The following is a 22,661-nucleotide window of genomic DNA, read 5'->3' as shown; positions in this document are numbered from 1 at the left end:
AGATATTGGAAGCTGCTAGAAAAAAACAATTCAGATATGGAGGATCCACAATAAGGATAACCCAGGATCTAGCAGCGTCCACATTAAAAGAACGCAGGGCCTGGAACATGATATTCCGAAAGGCTAAGGAACTTGGTATGCAGCCAAGAATAACTTACCCAGCAAGAATGAGCATCGTTTTCCAGGGAAGAAGATGGACATTTAACGAAATAAATGAATTCCATCTATTTTTGATGAAAAAAACAGACCTACATAAAAGGTTTGATCTTCAAATACAGAACTCAAGAGATTTCTAAAAAGGTAAAAAGAAATCTTGAGAACTATACTTCTGTCAAAAAAATATGTAAAGAACATATGTACAATTTGTCTTAGAAACTAGAGGTGGAAAGGAGATTATATCATAAAAAAGTGTAAAGTGGTGGTACTACATCTCATGAAGAGGCAAAGGTAACCTATTATATCTGAGAAAAAGAAAGGAGGAAGATGAACATATTGTGTATCAATAGACATATTTGATTTATGGTGAAACTTCTTCCACTTCATTGAAAAGTGAAAGGGAAGGAGTAAGCTAAGGGGAAGGGAATACAGTAATTTCGAGGAAAAGGGGTAAAATAAGGGGAGGATCTTTAAGGTGGGGGAGGGATCCTAAAAAGGGAGGGCTGTGAAAAGCAAGTGGTGTTCACCAGTTTAATACTGGATAGGAGGGTAAAAGGGAAGGAAAGGGGAAAAGCATAAGCAGGGGTTAATAGGATGGCAAGCAATATAGAATTAGTCCTTCTAACCATAAATGTGAATGGGGCAAACTGCCTCATAAAGAGGAAGCAGTTAGCAGACTGGATTAAAAGTCAGAATCCTACTATATGTTGTTTACAGGAAACACACCTGAAACAGGGTGAGACATTCAAACTAAAAGTAAAAGGGTGGAGCAGAATCTATTATGCTTCAGGCAAAACCAAAAAAGCAGGAGTAGCCATCCTCATCTCAGATCAAGCAAAAACAAAAATTGATCTAATTAAAAGAGATAAGGAAGGGCATTATATCCTGCTAAAGGGAAGCATCAATAGTGAAGCAGTATCAATATTAAACATGTATGCACCAAGTGGTGCAGCATCTAAATTCTTAAAAGAGAAATTAAGAGAGCTGCAAGAGGAAATAGATAGCAAAACTATAATAGCGGGAGATCTCAACCTTGCACTCTCAGAATTAGATAAATCAAACCACAAAATAAATAAGAAAGAAGTCAAAGAGGTAAATAGAATACTAGAAAAGTTTGATATGATAGATCTTTGGCGAAAGCTAAATGGAGACAGAAAGGAATATACTTTCTTCTCAGCAGTTCATGGAACCTATACAAAAATTGATCATATACTAGGGCATAAAAACCTCAAAATCAAATGCAGTAAGGCAGAAATAGTAAATGCATCCTTTTCAGACCATAATGCAATCAAAATAACATTTAATAAAAAGCCAGGGGGAAATAGACCAAAAAATAATTGGAAACTAAATAATCTTATACTAAAGAATGATTGGGTAAAACAGCAAATCATAGACATAATTAATAACTTCACCCAAGAAAATGACAATAATGAGACATCATACCAAAATGTGTGGGATACAGCCAAAGCAGTAATAAGGGGAAGTTTTATATCTCTACAGGCCTACTTGCATAAAATAGAGAAAGAGAGGGCCAACGAATTGGGCTTACAACTCAAATTGCTAGAAAAGGAACAAATTAAAAACCCCCAGACAAACACAAAACTTGAAATTCAAAAAATAAAAGGTGAGATTAATAAAATTGAAAGTAAAAAAACTATTGAATTAATTTATAAAACTAAGAGTTGTTTTTATGAAAAAACCAACAAAATAGACAAACCCTTAGTAAACCTGATTAAAAAAAGGAAAGAGAAAAAGCAAATTGATAGTCTTGAAAATGAAAAGGGTGAACTCACCACTAATGAAGAGGAAATTAGAACAATAGTTAGGAGCTACTTCGCTCAACTTTATGCCGATAAATTCGATAACTTAAATGAAATGGAAGAATACCTTCAAAAATATAGCTTGCCCAGATTAACAGAGGAAGAAGTAAGTAGTCTAAATAGTCCCATCTCAGAAAAAGAAATAGAACAAGCTATTAACCAACTTCCTAAGAAAAAGTCCCCAGGACCAGATGGATTTACAGGTGAATTCTACCAAACATTTAAAGAACAACTAAATCCAATGCTATGTAAACTATATGAAAAAATAGGGATTGAAGGAGTCCTACCAAATTCCTTCTATGACACAGACATGGTATTGATACCTAAACCAGGTAGATCGAAAACTGAGAAAGAAAACTATAGACCAATTTCCTTAATGAATATTGATGCTAAAATCTTAAATAAGATATTAGCAAATAGACTTCAGAAAATCATCCCCAGGATAATATACTATGACCAAGTGGGATTTATACCAGGAATGCAGGGCTGGTTTAATATTAGGAAAACTATTAGTATAATTGACCATATTAATAATCAAATTAATAAAAACCATATGATCATCTCAATAGATGCAGAAAAGGCATTTGATAAAATCCAACATCCATTCCTACTAAAAACGCTTGAGAGTATAGGAATAAATGGACTATTCCTTAAAATAATAAGGAGCATATATTTAAAACCTTCAGTAAACATCATATGTAATGGTGATAAACTAGAACCTTTCCCTGTAAGATCAGGAGTGAAACAAGGTTGCCCACTATCACCATTACTATTCAATATAGTACTAGAAAGTCTAGCCTTGGCAATAAGAGCCGAGAAAGAGATCCAAGGAATTAGAGTAGGAAATGAAGAAATCAAATTGTCACTTTTTGCAGATGACATGATGGTATACTTAGAGAACCCCAAAGACTCTGCTAAAAAGCTATTAGAAATAATTCAGAATTTTAGCAAAGTCGCAGGATGCAAAATAAATCCACATAAATCATCAGGATTTTTATACATTACCAACACAATCCAACAGCAAGAGATACAAAGAGAAATTCCATTCAAAATAACAGTAGATAGTATAAAATATTTGGGAATATATCTACCAAAGGAGAGTCAGGAATTATATGAGCAAAATTACAAAACACTTGCCACAAAAATAAAGTCAGATTTAAATAATTGGAAAGACATTCAGTGTTCTTGGATAGGCCAAGCGAATATAATAAAGATGACAATACTCCCCAAACTAATCTATTTATTTAGTGCTATACCAATCAGACTCCCAAGAAACTATTTTAATGACCTAGAAAAAATAACAACAAAATTCATATGGAAGAATAAAAGGTCGAGAATTGCAAGGGAACTAATGAAAAAAAAGTCAGAGGAAGGTGGTCTAAGTGTACCTGATTTAAAGCTATATTATAAAGCAACAGTCACCAAAACCATTTGGTACTGGCTAAGAAATAGAATAGTTGATCAGTGGAATAGGTTAGGTGCACAGGGCAAGATAGTGAATAAAAATAGCAATCTAATCTTTGACAAACCCAAAGATCCCAAATTTTGGGATAAGAATTCATTATTTGACAAAAACTGCTGGGAAAACTGGAAATTAGTATGGCAGAAACTAGGCATAGACCCACATTTAACACCACATACTAAGATACGATCAAAATGGGTCCAAGATTTAGGCATAAAGAATGAAATCATAAATAAATTGGAGGAACATGGGATGGTTTACCTCTCAGACTTGTGGAGGAGGAAGGAGTTTGTGTCCAAGGGAGAACTAGAGACCATTATTGATCACAAAATAGATCATTTTGATTACACCAAATTAAAAAGTTTCTGCACAAACAAAACTAATGCAAACAAGATTAGAAGGGAAGTAACAAATTGGGAAAAAATTTTTACAGTTAAAGGTTCTGATAAAGGCCTCATCTCCAAAATATACAGAGAATTGACTTTAATTTATAAGAAATCAAGCCATTCTCCAATTGATAAATGGTCAAAGGATATGAACAGACAATTTTCAGATGATGAAATTAAAACTATTTCCACTCATATGAAAGAGTGTTCCAAATCACTATTGATCAGAGAAATGCAAATTAAGACAACTCTGAGGTATCATTACACACCTGTCAGATTGGCTAAGATGACAGGAACAAATAACGATGAATGTTGGAGGGGATGTGGGAAAACTGGGACACTGATGCATTGTTGGTGGAGTTGTGAAAGAATCCAACCATTCTCGAGAGCAATCTGGAATTATGCCCAAAAAGTTATAAAAATGTGCATACCCTTTGACCCAGCCATACTACTACTGGGCTTATACCCCAAGGAACTACTAAAGAAGGGAAAGGGACCTGTATGTGCCAAAATGTTTGTGGCAGCCCTTTTCATAGTGGCTAGAAGCTGGAAGATGAATGGATGTCCATCAATTGGAGAATGGTTGGGTAAACTATGGTATATGAATGTTATGGAATATTATTGTTCTATAAGAAATGACCAACAGGAGAAATACAGAGAGGCTTGGAGAGACTTACATCAACTGATCCTGAGTGAAACGAGCAGAACCAGAAGATCATTATACACTTCAACAATGATACTGTACGAGGATGTATGCTGATGGAAGTGGATTTTTTTCAACATAGAGAAGAGCTAATCCAATTCCAATTGATTAATGATGGACAGAACCAGCTACATCCAGAAAAGGAACACTGGGAAATGAATGTAAACTGTTATTTTTACCTTCTGAATCCAATTCTTCCTGTGCAACAAAAAAATTCGGTTCTATACACATATATTGTATCTAGAATATACTGTAATATATTTAACATATATAAGACTGCTTGCCATCTGGGGGAGGGGGTTGGGGGAGGAAGGGAAAAAATCTGAATAGAAGTAAGTGCAAGGGATAATGTAAAAAATTACCCATGCATATGTACTGTCAAAAAAAATGTTATAATTATAAAATAAAATTAAAATTAAAAAAAAAATAAATTAAATAAATTAAATTAAATTAAATATTAATTAATTAAATAAATTGAATTAAATAAAAATTTAATTGAATTTAAATGAATATTATACAGTTCAATCAAAAAACAAAATATTCATGGAAGAGGAGAGGGAAGAGAGGGAGACAAATTTGGAACTCAAAATCTTGTTAAAATTTTTCTTGACATGATTGAGAAAAATATAATACTATTTAAAATCTTAAAACTTAACATTAAATGTTATTATTTTCACATTTATGTTAACTTATGAAATAAAAGAAGTATTGCCATAATATAGTATAATAACATTTGATTACACATGAAACTGCAAAGCTATAATGTAAAGTTTGCTATTCCTTTTAAATATATAATAAAGTTATCAGGTAATTTTTTTTCTTCCTTCCTCCTGCCCTAGAGATGGCTACCATTAGACACAAATAGGTATATGTGTGCATACATATGTGCATATGGGTATATGCGTATTTATATATGTATACATGTATGTAAAATTATTCTATACAAACTCTGATTCATCAGTTCTTTTGCTAGATTTGGATAGCAGCTTTCTTCTTATAGCCTTTATAGTTAATTTGCATATTTATAGTAGTCAAAATGACTTATTCATTCAACATTGCTCTTAAAATAATATTGCTATCATTTATACAGTGTTCTCTTGGTTATCATTTCACTCTTCATTATTTTGTGTAAGTCTTTCCATTTTTTTCCTCTAACATCATTAAACTCATTTCTTTTAGCACAGTAGTATTCATATAATAAGTCACAACTTGGTCAGCCATTCTCCAATTAATAGACATCTCTCCAATTTCTAGTTATTTGCCACCACAAAGAGAGCTGCTAGAATGTTTTAGAACTTATAAGTACTTTTTCTTTTTTCTTTAATCATCTTTGGAAAAAGACCAAGTAATAGTATTACTAAACCAAAGGGTATGGGCAAGAAAAAGCAACAAAATATATCACAAGAGAAGGGATTTACTGTAGGAAACCAGAAGCTATTAAATAATATCCCAGGAAAAAAGTTATCCATATAGAGTTGTCTCATTTTCCATGGTCTCCTTCTCTCACTGTTACTTAATTTAATTAATTGATTTGTCCTTTAATGGTCCTTGTTTGGCTGGCTATTACCATTTTCTTCACTATTCTACTGTGCTCATTTCTCTGAAAGTAGGAACAAGTTGGATGTTTCCTATGTTGGCATAAGGAGAATAAATCACTGTAGTTGTCATGGCTTAAAAAACAATATACTTGACTACTATTGACAACTAGAAATGCAATCCCTCTGAATTTCAAAATACTTTGTGTCATATTAGTAACATCTAAGCTGCTAGAGGTGTTATTCCTTCTATATACATAAACATATATGTATACATTAATAGTCATCTCCTATATTCATAAAACATTATTCTGAAAATTAAGGGAGATTTTTTTTTAATTTATAATTTTTTTCACAGTATATATGCATGAGTAATTTTTTTTTATAATATTATCCCTTGTATTCATTTTTCCAAATTATCCCCTTCCTCCCTCTACTCCCTCTCTTTGATGACAGGCAATCCCATACATTTTACATATGTTACAATAAAACCTAGATACAATATATGTGTGTAAATAACATTTTCTTGTTGCACATTAAGTATTAGATTCCGAAGGTGTAAGTAACCTGGGTAGAAAGACAGTAGTGCTAACAATTTACATTCACTTCCCAGTGTTCCTTCTCTGGGTGTAGTTATTTCTGTCCATCATTGATCAACTGGAAGTGAGTTGGATCTTCTTTATGTTGAAGATATCCACTTCCATCAGAATACATCTTCATACAGCATTGAAGTGTACAGCGATCTTCTGGTTCTATTTATTTCACTCAGCATCAGTTGCTGTAAGTCTCTCCAAGCCTCTCTGTATTCCTCCTGCTGGTCATTTTTTACAGAGCAATAATATTCCATAACACTCATATACCTATTAAGGGAGATATTAAGATAATTAATATAACATGGTACTCAGGTTACAAAATATATTCAGCAGGGCTGAAAACTGTCAGTGGGTCTTTTTCTGTTGTTAAACTCTCATTATTCATGTTATTCCTTAGGAAAAGAGGATAAAAATACTCCTACTTGGAGACTTGTATTTCACTCATACTACTTTCTGGAGGATTAAAGAAGCCTTTTTGGAATGATCAACATAGTATTTCTTTGTTACAATTATTATGCTCAATTATCACTTTAGTCAGCCTCTGAGATTTGAATGAAGCAAAAGGCTGGATTTGAAAGCAGTAGAAAGAAAATTTATTTTGGAGGAGAATGACAATTGATTCTTAATAGAATAGAAGATAGGCCTCAGAATGGTTTGGAGGGGCATGGGGAAAAATGGAATACTTCATTAAAGGCAATATCTATCAGATCCAAATGTTATTTGTGTTGCATGTATATGATTCCTGCCAATTTCATCTTACCAGACAAATATTACTTTTTAAGAAGTCAAGGAAGATTTTTTTTTCAAATCTTGCCATCAATATCTTGTCTTAAGATTTTAAATGGAAAGATTAAAATAGGCATTACAAAAAAAGTTTATAATTAGTTAAAATTGTATTTGAAAAGAAAAATGGTAAATACATAGCATCAAATAGAAACAACATGTTACTTGTGGGCTTCATGTTGAAATTTATTTTCCATTGATAATGGTTCAGAAAATTATCCAGGAAAATGAACTTATCCCCTCAATAATGCCTTCTGTATTGAAACAGTATCTACTCAATTCATTTCAACAAGGAGCATTAATCACTTACTCTATGCAAGGCATTTTTACACAGTGACAATAAATTTACTAATACAGTGAAAGTTCCAATTAAATAATTCATAATGATTGTTATGCAATTTTCTAGTCAGCTTTCATTGAGAGATTATGATTCTTGGTGAAAGACATCTTAAAATTTTATGCATTTTCTTAAAAATGAAGTATTTGCTGACCAGCTGAAACCAATCATAACTTAAGAGTCCAATGCAATATGGAAAAAAATATTAAAACCATTTATTGAAAATAATATTATATTGCATATAGGAAGAATATATGTGTGTGCAAATGCATATATGTATATATATGTGTGTGTGTGTGAATATGTATTTATGTGTGTACATATACATACATAGATATTTATATATGCATATGCATACTAACAAACATATTCTAACTTCCTTCAATTCAATAGAAACAGAGATAATATTATTTCAAGAACCTAGCATGCTATCAGCTAGCATGTACTATATTGCACTAATGCACTGATTAAATACATATCTATAGTTTATGTGTAATGAGAAGGGTACTGTATTTTAACGTTCAGAAGGTACTATATCTGAATTCAACCTCTGTCAAATAACTAGCTTCAAATTTAAAGTTTTATATGTAAATGATATTTGTGATAAATGCCTTTCAGAAGTATTATAAGGGAAGATCAAATAGAAAGCCACTAAGCTGAACACTCCCCAAAGTCTCCTCCAAACAACTTTTAAGGGCAAAGCAAAAAATAGCAGAGAAAAGATGACACCTCTGAGCTTTTTAAAATTCTTTTCCATATAATTTAAAATAATGCTGGAGTGGCAGAACTCACAAAAATTTAGAATGAAACCATTTCCAAGCTTGAGATAACTTATAAGGTTTATAGGGAGGGTCTGTTGCAGCTGGGTGAAAGTGGAACACAGTCCAGCATAGGCAATATTCCTACAAGACTACAGAAGGTCATAAGTCAGTAAGCAGCCAGCCTTGGGAACAACTGAATTAACAGAGGCAGCTACCAGAGCTCCCACCCCAAAGATGGTAAGGGAGTCAGACAAGTGGTCAGAAGGACATTACATGAGTCCCTGTGCTGGCTCAGACCCATACATGGATCCAGGTGATAAGTCCCAGACCAAGGGCTTAAAATTCCAAGGAGGCAGAGACCATGGAAATATTTGTATTTGTATCTGTGGTCCCTCATAGACCAGAGCACCAAGCAGGAAAGGAATAATCATACCTATCCTGCAATGTTCTGTTTTCTCTAAATCGTTATCGTTCTCTTGAGGGCAGGGTTCTTGGGGAGTTCTGGAGGCAGCCTTAGTTTTAATTCCAGTTCAATAATCCCAAATGCACCCAGGAGTTAAAGTCCATTGTATCCTTCAAAGTCTTGAATCTTTTCCTGGGGTCTGTCTAGCTTTAATAGAGGCCTATTTCTTTCCTTGGTTCCCCAATGAGCTCTTGTTAGAATGTCTCCAGCCAGCTTCAGTCTCTAGCTCCCTCTGAATCCAAAACCTCTAGCCAGCATGAAGGTAGATGTAGGAATGAATCAGACTCTGCCTCTAAGAGTGTGGGATTATGGGTTTCCCTGAAGTCAATCCTAGTTGTGAATCTCCTGGAAGTCCATGAGCAGGCTTTTCCTTTAGACTTGTGAATCTCCTGGACTTGTGAATCCACTGAATCCTGGCTCTGAATCTCCTCAAGCTTCCCCAAAGTTCTCCCCTTGACTCCCTCCTGATTCCGAGAGAGCGGGCTTTTATATCCTCCCAGAGAATGGGCTTGTGGGAGCTCCTTAAAAGTATGCTCTCTTAAAGGTGTGAAGTCTAATGTGTGAACTCTGAACTAGAGAATTATTAAGTACCATGCTAAATTAGATAATTATATCCATTCCAGTAACTTAGTACCTTGCAAGAATCCTAACAACTATCCTTTAGATATTTATACACTCCCAGAATTAGCTCTAAAACTTTCTGCATTAAAAAAAAAAAAAAAAAAAAAAAAAAAAACATGAAACTTGGGACAATGCCCACTCCACCAACATTAACATAAGTTTGTATTTTAAGAAATATGCTGGAAATAAATGAGTAAAGAACACCAAAAAGAAACAAACAAAATTAAATAAATAAACAAAAAACCAACATGACCATAAAAAGTTACTATGGTGATAGAAAAGATCAAAATACAAAGTCAAAAGAAGACAACAAAATTAGCAGTTATATACAAAGCCTTATAAAAATGTGAATTTGTATAGGCCCAAAAAAGAATTTCTAGAAGAGATCAAAACTTTAAAAATCAAATAAGGAAAGTAGAAGGGAAAATTGGAGAAATAAATAAGAGAAATTTAAGTAAATCATGAAAAAATAGTGAATAGCTTGTCAATAGTCAAAAGAGGCACAAACAAAACTGGGAGTAAAAACCCTAAAAAAACCCAGAATAAGTCAAATGGTAAAATAGGAGGGAAAATCATCAAGAGAAGACCTGAAAATGAGTTGGCTAACTGGTAAAAGGTATACAAAAATTTACTAAAAAGAACAATTCTTCAAAAAGTAGAATTGCTGAAATAGGAAAAAAAAAAAAAAGGCACAAAAAACTGAAAATAATTCCTTAAAAATCTTAATTAGGCAAGTAGAAGGTAATACCTTTAATAGACATGAAGAAGCAACAAAGCAAAATCAAGAGAATGGAAAAGAGAGAGAGGTGGAGGCGAGATGGCAGTGTAAAGAAAGGAACTTGTACAGTTTCTCCCCCAAACCACTCCAAATTCCTTTAAATAATGACTGTTTGCAAATTTTAAAACATCAGAACACTCAAAAAGACAGAATATAAGAATTTCTAGTTGAAAGAAACTTAGAAGTTCATCAGAAAAAGTCTGTGACACCAAGATGGGAGTCCAGCATACAGTCCTGGTGCAAGTTGTTTAAGCACAGCCCCAGCCTCAATATCAGCAAAGCAAGAGCTGGTGTAGGGATATCTGAATCAGAGCCAGTACTGGGGGCCTCCAGATCTCTTAGTCCTGAATCACTAAAGAAGTCTTGGAAGGTCAGCAGAAAAGGTCAGTGGATTCAGGATGGGAGCCCAACACACCATCCCAGTGTAGGCAAGTGCAGCCTGAGTCCTAAGTCCAGCCTCCAGCCCCAGTAAGATAGGACATCTAAATCAGCAGCAGTGCTATAGGTTTCTGAACTTCTCACCCAAGAGACACTAGACAAGAGATCATCAGAGAGAATCAATAGCAAGAAAGAGGGAGTCTTGTGTGCACTTTAAGCGATAGCCTCCACCCTAACCCTGACCCTGGCATCAGCAAAGCAAGGCTCTGTTCCTTTAGCACATTAGATCATATAGCTACAGTGGGCCTTGAGCACAGAGCAGAAAAGAGTACTTGTGGACAGGTTCCTCAAATTATCTCTGAAAACAGCTGAACAAAATCCCTGAAGTTTGTGACAGTGTATCCTTCACCCAAGAAACAGAACTCTACTTTAACAAAGAATTAACAGCTGAGTTATACTTTAGGGAAATGATTGGTCAACAGAAAAAAGATTCTGACCATAGAAAGTTACTATGGTGACAAGGAAGATCAAAGGTAACAAAATCAAAGCTCCTACATCCAAAGCCTCCAAGAGAAATAAGAATTAGTTTCAACCTATGGAAGACCTCAAAAGGAATTTTGAAAATCAAGTAAGAGAGATAGAAGAAAAATTAGGAAGAGAATTGGAAGTGGAGCAAAAGGAAATACAAAAAATTAATAAGAAGAATGCTTTAAAAATTGAACAAATGGGAAAGGAGGTACAAAAGCTCACTGAAAAAAAATAATTATAAATAAAATTGAGCAAATGGAAGCTTTTGAATTTATGGGAAAAGAAGATATAATAAAGCAAGATTTTGAAAAATAGAAAGAAAATAGAAAAATGTGAATTACTAATTAACTTGGAAACTAGATCAAGGAGAGATGATTTAAAAATTTATCTACTGAAAGTCATAATCCAAAAAAAACCTAATCTCATCAACTTTGAAGAAATTATCAAGGAAAAATGTTCTAATATTATAGATCCAGAGGATAAAATAGAAATTGAAAAAATCTACTGGTTACCTCCTGAAAGAGATCCTAAAATGGAAACTCCCAAGAATACTATAGCCAAATTCTAGAACTGTTAGAGAATTCTGGAATTACAAGGAGAAAATACTACAAGCATGCAAAAAGAAACAATTCCAATACAATGGATCACAGGATAACACATAATTTAGCAATTTCTACATTACATACTGGAGAGCTTGGAATATGATGATCCAGAGCTAGGATTACAACCAATTATCACCTACCCAAAAAAACTGAATATAATATTTTGAGTAAAAAGTGTCTGTTCAATAAAATAGGGGATTTTCAAGAATTCATAATAAAAAAGACCTAAGATGAATGGAAAATTTAATTTTCAATTATAGAATTTCTGAGAAGCACAAGGAGATAATATTCCTACATGGGAGGATTATACCTGTAACTCATTAGAACTTTCTCATTATTATGGCAGGATTATTAGAAGGAGTATATATAGATAGAGGGCACAGATGTGAGTTGAATATGAAGGAATTATATCTTTTTTATTATAGTTTTTTTTTTAATATACAAAACCCATGTATGGGTAATTTTTCAACATTGACTCTTGCAAAAACTTCTGTTTCAACTTTTCCTCTCCTTCCCTCCACCCTCTCCCCTAGATGGCAGGTAGTCCCATACATGTTAAATATGTTAAAGTATATGTTAAATACAATATGTGTATACATATTTATACAGTTATCTTGTTGCACAAGAAAGATTGAATTTAGAAAGATAAATAAAATAAATAAAGATAAATAAATAAAAATAAAATGAGAAGAGAAAACAAAAATGCAACCAAACAATAACAGTAAGAGTGGAAATGGTATGTTGTGACTCATACTCATTTCCCAGTGTTCTTTCTCTGGATATAGCTGGTTCTGTTCATTACATATCAATTGGAACTGATTTGGATCCTCTTATTGTTGAAGAGAGCCATGTGCATCAGAATTGATCATCACGTAGTATTGTTGTTGAAGTGTATAATGATCTTCTGGTTCTGCTCATTTCACTTAGCATCAGTTCATGTATGTCTCTCCAAGACTCTCTGTATTCATCCTGCTGGTCATTTCTTATAGAACAATAATATCCCATAACATTCATATACCATAATTTATTCAGCCATTCTCCAATTGGTGGACATCCCTTCAATTTCCAGTTTTTAGCCACTATGAAAAGGGCTGCCACAAACATTTTTGCACATACGGGTCCCTTTCCCTTCTTTAATATCTTTTGGGATATAAGCCCAGTAGCAACACTATTCGATCAAAGAGTATGAACAGTTTGATAATTTTTTGAGTATAGTTCCAAATTGCTCTCCAAAATGGTTGGATCCATTTACAATTCCACCAACAATGCATTAGTGTCCAAGTTTTCTCACATCCCCTCCAACATTAATTATTTTCTTTTCCTGTCATCTTAGATGAGAGGTGTGTAGTGGTATCTCAGAGTTGTCTTAATTTGCATTTCTCTGATCAATAGTGATTTGGAACACTCTTTCATATAACTAGAAATAATTTCAATTTCTTCATCTGAAAACTGTCTGTTCATATCCTTTGACCATTTATCAATTGGAGAATGGCTTGATTTTTTTTTTTTTTTTATTAATTAGAGTCAATTCTCTACATATTTTGGAGATGACGACTTTATCAGAACCTTTTGCTGTAAAAATGTTTTCCCATTTTATTGCTTCCCTTCTAATACTGTCTGCCTTAGTTTTATTTGAACAAAAGCTTTTAAACTTAATATAATCAAAATTTTCTATTATGTGATCAACAATGACCTCTAAGTTCTTCTTTAGTCACAAATTCCTTCCTCCTCCACAAATCTGAGAGGTAAATTATCCTATGTTCTTCTAATTTATTTATAATCTCATTTTTTATGCTTAGATCATGAACTCATTTTGATCTTATCTTGGTATACAGTGTTAATTATGGGTCAATGCTTAGTTTTTGCCATACTAATTTCCAATTTTCTCAGTAATTTTTGTCAACCCTTTGGGAGGAGAATCAATATTTAATGCAGTAAAATACTTTTATGCCTACTTAATGAAAAGACTAGAGCTGAATGGAAGCACAAATTTATGAAGAGAAACACAAAAAAAGTAAACAAGAAATATAAATCATGAGGAATTCAGTAAGGTTAAACTGTCTACATTTCTATATGGGGACATAATACATGTAATGTCTAAGAATTGAATTATTGTTAGTGTAATTAGGAGGATATGAATTAGAAAGAGCATAGATTGATTGAGAGAGAGAGAGAATATACAGAAGATATAGATGATATAAGTATATAGAGCGCATAATGTAACTTCTAAAAACTTTATCATTATTAGGGTAGTTTGAAGGAATATATATGGAGGATATGAGTATGAATTCAGTATAATATTTATATAACAAAATATAAGGGATGTAAAAAAGGAATGCACTGGGAGAAGGTGAAAGGAAGAGTGTTAGGATAACTAAGTGAGAACTCAGGTTGTCTGGACAGTGACAAGGTGAGAATTCAGGTTTTCTGGACAATTACAAGGTGAGAACTCAGGTTGACTTGATAGAAGGAGCAAGCTCATTGGCTGAAGTGGTTCTTCCCAGAAGCCCTTGCATTATCCCACGCCCATTCTCTGGGAGGATAAAAACCAACAGTGGGCCTGGAAAGTGAGTCTACATGGAGAAGGATAAGAGCTGGAGGAGATTCAAGGAGAAGATTCTGCATTGCATCTGGCTTGACGCAGCTCTCTGCAGGAAGGGAAGTCGGCTCTCTGCAGGAAGGGAAGTCACTTCTCTGGACAAGAGTTAACAGCAACTGCCTGGAGACAACGGTTCGTTACAGGAAGAAGAATCTGTCGGAGAGATTTGAGTAGAAGACACAGCAGATCTCTTCCCAGAGAGTGATCCGGCAGCTTCTAGAGATGACAGCTCGCTACATTTGGCGCCCAACGTGGGGCAAGGACTTTTGCTTATTCTGACAAGAGGAGCTAGACCAGACCTTCGCAATTTGGCGCCCGAACAGGGACCAACACAATCCTGATTCCAGTGGAAAAGCCTCCCATCCAGATCTCAGTCTCTCTGACCCAGAACCGTGAGTAACAAGGAAACTTTGTTAAAGATTAAGTGAGCGTGCTAATAGATAAATAAGGAACTTAACTTGTTAAGGGCTAAACCAGGAATCTCTTATAGCTGAAATGGGGCACATGTTAGCTAAATTCAATCCCTGGACGTCAGCCGACTCAACCCCAGCCCCAGAAGCAACCTCAGCTCCACCCCCATTCAGGAGTGGTACTATAGAGAGTATAATCAAGATAATTGAGGAGCAGAGTTTACTTGTAACCTGGGTACAGATTGCTAAACTCTTGGCTGCATTAAGATGCACATCCCCTTGGTTCTTAGAGGAAGAAAAGATAGATGTAGATAAATGGAAGCTAGTGGGATATGAAATGAAAGAATTTCAAGCAAAAAATGGGCCTCGTTCAATTTCTGCAGAAGTATTTTATATCTACAACATAGTTCAATTAGCCTTAAACTATCAAGCAAGTTGTAGGAGAAGGAAAAGTTCTAAAAATGAACAGAGGAGGAAGTGTGAGGAAAAAAGGAAAGATCAAGATCTTTCCCTAGAGCAAGAGGATTTAAATGAGGAATTATGGTATGATTCTCTTGAAGAAGCTTCAACCCTGCCTAGAGAACAGATTATTGACAGGCCCACATCAACCCCACCTTCAGAGATGGAGGAAGAAAGAGGGGAAGAGGCAGAAACACAAACAGAATTGCCTGTGAAGCAGCCTAAGCCTATGACAAGATTAGAAAAAGCATTGGTTAAAGCTAAGAGAGAAGGACAGGATATAAGTGATTTTATACATGCATATCCTGTGATTGAAAATACTGACTCTGTAGGTAAAAAAAGGAGAAGATATGCACCTTTAGATTTGAATAAAATTAAGGATTTGAAAAAAGGTTGTACCCTTTATGGGGCTACATCAGCTTATGTCAAAATGTTACTAGATGGTTTGTCTTATGAAGTCCTAACCCCGAATGATTGGAAATCCATAGCAAGGACATGTCTGGAACCTGGAGAAAATTTATTATGGCTTGCGGAATTTCATGAATTATGTAAAATTCAAGTCAGATGCAATTTGGAAATAGGAGTTAACACACAATTCACTTTTGAGCACTTAGCTGGTGAAGGTCAGTATGGAGAGAATTCAGAACAGATTAATTATACCATGATAATATATGAGCAAATTGCTAAGGCTGCAATAAAAGCTTGGGGTGTCCTCCCTGGACAGAAAGATCGTGGAGAGGCTTTCACTAAAATACAGCAAGGTCCCAATGAACCTTTTGCAGATTTTGTGGGACGTTTGCAAACTGCTGTCAAAAGAACTGTTAGAGAAAATGCAGCTACAGAAATAATGACCAGACATCTGGCTAAGGAAAATGCCAATGAGATTTGCAAAAGAATTATATGGGGATTAGACAAAGATGCTCCTTTAGAGGAGATCATAAGACGCTGTGCTACAGTGGGAACAAATGCTTTTTACACCCGGACAATGATGAATGTGGAAAGACAGTGTCCCTCGTGGCAAGGGCCTTCTAGAGAAACTCGGCGATGTTTTCAATGTGGAAAAATTGGGCATCTAAGAGCTCAGTGTAGATATGGAGATACAGTGAAAAGACAGGGTGAGAGAAGACCTAAAACCCCATGTCCAAAATGCAACAGAGGATTCCATTGGGCATCAGAGTGTAGAATAATTCAGGGAAATGGGATGAGGGGCCCAGGTCCAGGGCCCCAGGCAAAAAAGACTTGGGGCATGATGGCAGCTGATGTTATACCCAAAGAGTCTTTAGAAGGTCAGGACTCTGATTTGATCACCCAGCAGAAAAGCAATCACATGGCAGAAAGGGATTACCTGATAAGTGAGCCAAAAGGCAATCAGATTGCAAAAATGGATTACACTTGGGGAGAATAAAAAAAAAAAAAAACTTTCATGGAGAGAAAGAAGAGAGATATAAGGGAGAAAATGTATTTCCACTGGAATTTGCTCAAAGGGGGAGTAATATACATCCTCAATTCAGTATAGAAATCTGTTTTATCCTATAGGAAAGTAGAAAGGAAAGAGGATAAGAAAAGTGGCAGGATTTTATAAAAGTGAGGACAAATTTAGGGAGTTGGTAGTACATAGCAAAAATAGCAAAAATATTTATAGAAACTTTTTGTTACAGCAAAAAATTGGAAGTTTTGAGGATCCCATAAATTAGGGAATGGCTGAACAAGTTATGGGATATGATGGTGATAGAATAGGATTATATTATAAGAAATAATGACCAGAGGGGCGGAGCCAAGATGGCGGAGAAGAAACACACGTCTCGGTGAACGTCCTCACTCCCTCACAACCAATTAGATAAATTAAGTCTCAAAATTAGCTCAGGACTGATAGATACCACAAGGACTGGAAGCACGACTTACCAGCTGAAGAGAATCTGGAGTTTCAACAGGAAAGGTCAGTTCTCAGGGGAGGAATAAGAAAGACCAGCACAGACGGTGGGGTAGGGGCACACTGCGCCCATTGCGCTGGGAAGGGCTCTGGGATCAGAGAAGCCACTGAGGTAAAGGAATCTGGCACAGGCTGTTAGCTCTTCTCTGCTAATTATTTAGCAGTTCAGAAGAGAAAGCCAAAATATTTTAAAACTCAAATTAGATTTTCCCCGGATCCTGGGGGTGACTCAGCAGAACTCTTGGCACCAGGGGGTGTGGCCTCAGCTACCTCCTGAGAATAGTTAAGAGACTGACAAGTGGGTGGATACGGCCCAAGGCAACACACACTGCCTAGCTTAGCTAGAGGGAGTGGAACTCAGCTCCAGGAAGTCCCAGAGAAGCGGAACCTTTGAACTAGGGACCACGGTTTCTGGCAGACACTTCCAGTTTGAGCGCAGGGGCTTCTCACGTCACCTGCTGCAGACATCCACTCCCCACCCGGACACATAGGCTGGGCTTCCTGCTGTCTTCACTATTCTACGCCCTCGAAGCACAGTTGTGCTAATCACCTCTGAGGCACTTCCAGGGAGGGGGTGGGGAACTCTCTCCCAGAGCTCTCTCTTAGCTCAGCTCAGGAGCCGCTGCATCCATCCGGTCTGGGAGGAAGCTGGTAAAGAAGTAAATAATTTCCTACCCCAGGGACAGACCCCAAAAGATTTTTTTAAGTATGAGCAAAAAAGCTAGAAAAACCATAGATTCCATCTATACAGAGAAAGAGCGGGTATCCAACCCCGAGGAAGTTGACAGCAGAGAATCAGCAGACAACAACCTAAAGGGGAACGATTCCTGCCCCCCATCACATAACTCTCTCCTAGAAGAAGCTCTTAAAAAATTGAGGGAGATCGAAGAAAAATGGGGAAAGGAAAGGGAAGTTATGATAGAGAATAACAACGTCCTGAAATTGGAGTTGGAAAAAATAAAGAATTCACAGGAGATGCAGGGAAACAAAATTAGTGAATTAGAAAAGGTTAAAAAAACACAGGAAAGTAGGATTTCTGAATTGGAAAAGATAAAAAAGTCTCAATAGAATTTCTGAATTAGAAAAAGAAAATAATTCTCAAAAAAAAAATTAGGGAAATGGAAAAAAATTCAATAGAGCAAAATAATTCATTTAAAAACGAAATTGGGCATTTACAAAAAGAACTAAAAACTGTGAAAGAAGAAAATAACTCCTTAAAAGTCAGGATGGAACAAATAGAAATGAATGATTCACAGAGAACCCAAGAATCAGTCAAACAAAACAAAAAAAATGAGAAGCTGGAGAACAACGTCAAATACTTACTGGGAAAATCTATAGACCTGGAAAATAGATCTAGGAGAGATAATCTGCGGATTATTGGACTTCCAGAAAACTATGACCAAAAAAAGAGCCTAGATTCTATTTTACAGGAAATTATCAAAGAGAACTGTCCAGAGATAATAGAAACAGAAGGGAAAGTAGATGTGGAAAGAATTCATCGAACTCCTTCTGAAATAGACCCTAAAAAAAGAACACCACGGAATATTGTGGCTAAGCTGCAGAATTACCACACAAAGGAGAAAATCCTGCAAGCAGCTAGAAAAAAACAATTTAAATACCAAGGTGCCACAATAAGGGTCACCCAAGATCTGGCTGCCTCCACATTAAAAGATAGAAGGGCCTGGAACCTGATATTCCGAAAGGCAAAAGATCAAGGACTGCAACCAAGAATGAACTACCTAGCTAAGTTTAGCATCTTTTTCCATGGAAGAAGATGGTCATTCAATGAAACAGAGGAATTCTATATGTTTCTAAGAAAAAAACCAGACTTAAACAAAAAATTTGATCTACATCCACAAGACTGAAGAGAAACAGAAAAAGGTACACAGAACCCTTGAGAACTGTAACTCTGTTTTGGGTATATAAAAAATACTCAAGGATAATTTGATTTTACTGATATAAAAGAAAAAAAAGGGGGGTGTAGTAAAGGGAAGGAGGTCGGTTCAGAAAAAGGGGAAGGAGTGATAAAAAGAGGGAAACTACATCCCAGGAAGAGACATAGAAAATACACCATATCTGAGGGAACTTAGTGAGGGGGAGAATCATTGTGTGAATCTTACTCTCATCAGAAGAGGCTCAAAGAGTAAATAATTAACATATTTGTTTTTCAGAGAATTTTCTCTCACCTCATTAAAAGGGGGGAGAGGAAAAGGGGAAAGGAAAAGGAGAATAAGTGAAGGGACTTGGAGGGAGGGGGGAGGGATCCTAAAAAAAAAAAAAAAAAAAAAAAAGAGGGAGGGTTGCGCGTCACAAGGGGGGTCTGTAAATTAAATATCGGGGAGGGGGATCAGGGGGGTCAAGGGAAAAAAGTATAATCTGGGGATAATACGATGGCAGGAAATACAGAATTAGTAATTTTAACTGTAAATGTAAATGGGATGAACGATCCCATCAAACGGAGACGGATAGCAGATTGGATCAAAAAGCAGAACAATATGTTGCCTACAGGAAACACACTTAAAGCAGGGAGATACATACAGAGTAAAGGTAAAAGGTTGGAACAGAGCCTATTATGCTTCAGGTAAAGCCAAAAAAGCAGGGGTAGCTATCCTTATCTCAGATCAAGCAAAAGCAGAAGTAGATCTCGTTAAAAAAGATAAGGAAGGAAACTATATCCTGCTGAAAGGTAGCATAAATAATGAAGCCATATCAATACTAAACATATATGCACCAAGTGGTATAGCATCTAACTTTCTAAAGGAAAAGTTAAGAGAACTGCAAGAAGAAATAGACAGTAAAACTATAATAGTGGGAGATCTCAACCTTGCACTCTCAGATTTAGACAAATCAAACCACAAAACAAACAAGAAAGAAATTAAAAAAGTAAATAGAACATTAGAAAAACTAGGTATGATAGACCTTTGGAGAAAACTGAATGGCAATAGGAAGGAATATACTTTCTTCTCAGCAGTTCATGGATCCTATACAAAAATTGACCATATATTAGGACATAAAGATCTCAAAATTAAATGTAGGAAGGCAGAAATAATAAATGCCTTCTTCTCAGATCACAATGCAATAAAAGCTACATTCAGTAAAAAGTTAGGGGTAAATAGACCAAAAAGTAATTGGAAACTGAATAATCTCATCTTAAAGAATGACTGGGTGAAAGAGCAAATTATAGAAACAATTAACAATTTCACCCAAGATAATGATAATGATGAGACATCATATCAAAATCTTTGGGATGCAGCTAAAGCAGTAATAAGGGGAAATTTTATATCTTTAGAGGCTTATTTGAAGAAAATAGAGAAAGAGAAGATTAACGAATTGGGCTTACAACTTAAAAGGCTAGAAAAAGACCAAATTATAAACCCCCAACCAAAAATTAAACTCGAAATACAAAAATTAAAAGGAGAAATCAATAAAATTGAAAGTAAAAAAACTATTGAATTAATAAATAAAACCAAGAGTTGGTTTTATGAAAAAGCCAATAAAATAGATAAACCTTTGGTAAATTTGATCAAAAAAAAGAAAGAGGAAAATCAAATTGATAGTCTTACAAATGAAAAGGGGGATCTTTCCACCAATGAAGAGGAAATTAGAGAAATAATAAGGAGTTACTTTGCCCAACTTTATGCCAATAAATTTGATAACTTAAGTGAAATAGATGACTTTCTCCAAAAATATAGGCTCCCTAGATTAACAGAGGAGGAGATAAATTGCTTAAATAGTCCCATTTCAGAAAAAGAAATAGAACAAGCTATTAATCAACTCCCCAGGAAAAAATCCCCAGGGCCAGATGGATTCACATGTGAATTCTACCAAACATTTAAAGAACAATTAGCCCCAATGTTATATAAATTATTTGAAAAAATAGGGGATGAAGGAGTCCTACCAAACTCCTTTTATGACACAGACATGGTACTGATACCTAAACCTGGTAGATCGAAAACTGAGAAAGAAAATTATAGACCAATCTCCTTAACGAATATTGATGCTAAAATCTTAAATAAGATATTAGCAAAAAGACTTCAGAAAATCATCTCCAAGATAATACACTATGATCAAGTAGGATTTATTCCAGGAATGCAGGGCTGGTTTAATATTAGGAAAACTATTAATATAATTGACCATATTAATAATCAAATTAATAAGAACCATATGATCATCTCAATAGATGCAGAAAAAGCATTTGACAAAATCCAACATCCATTCCTACTAAAAACTCTTGAGAGTATAGGAATAAATGGATTATTCCTTAGAATAATCAGGAGTATATATTTAAGACCGTCAGTAAGCATAATATGCAATAGAAATAAACTGCAACCTTTCCCAGTAAGATCAGGAGTGAAACAAGGTTGCCCATTATCACCATTACTATTCAATATAGTACTAGAAACGCTAGCCTCGGCAATAAGAGCCGAGAAAGAGATTCAAGGAATTAGAGTAGGAAATGAGGAAATTAAACTATCACTTTTTGCAGATGACATGATGGTATACTTAGAGAACCCCAAAGACTCTGCTAAAAAGCTACTAGAAATAATTCAAAATTTCAGCAAAGTGGCAGGATACAAAATAAATCCACATAAATCCTCGGCATTTTTATATATCATTAACAAAATGCAACAGCAAGAGATACAAAGAGAAATTCCATTCCAAACAAATGTTGAGAGTATAAAATATTTGGGAATCCATCTACCAAAGAAAAGTCAGGAATTATATGAGAAAAATTACAAAACACTTGCCACAAAAATAAAATCAGATTTAAATAATTGGAAAGACATTCAGTGCTCTTGGATAGGCCGAGCGAATATAATAAAGATGACAATACTCCCCAAACTAATCTATTTATTTAGTGCTATACCAATCAGACTCCTAAGAAACTATTTTAATGACCTAGAAAAAATAACAACAAAATTCATATGGAAGAATAAAAGGTCAAGAATTGCAAGGGAACTAATGAAAAAAAACTCAGAGGAAGGTGGTCTAAGTGTACCTGATCTAAAGCTATATTATATAGCAGCAGTCACCAAAACCATTTGGTATTGGCTACGAAATAGACCGGTAGATCAGTGGAACAGATTAGATACAAAGGACAAAAAAGGGTACATCTATAGCAATCTAATCTTTGACAAACCCAAAGATTCCAACATTAGGGATAAAAATTCATTATTCGGAAAAAACTGTTGGGAAAACTGGAAATTAGTATGGCAGAAATTAGATATGGATCCACACTTAACACCATATACCAAGATAAGATCAAAATGGGTCCATGATTTAGGCATAAAGAGGGAGATAATAAATAGATTAGAGGAACAGAGGATAATCTACCTCTCAGACTTGTGGAGGAGGAA

Source organism: Sminthopsis crassicaudata, chromosome 1, assembly GCF_048593235.1.
Source record: "Sminthopsis crassicaudata isolate SCR6 chromosome 1, ASM4859323v1, whole genome shotgun sequence".
Lineage (NCBI taxonomy): Eukaryota > Metazoa > Chordata > Mammalia > Dasyuromorphia > Dasyuridae > Sminthopsis > Sminthopsis crassicaudata.
Note: the sequence above shows the minus strand (reverse complement) of the source record.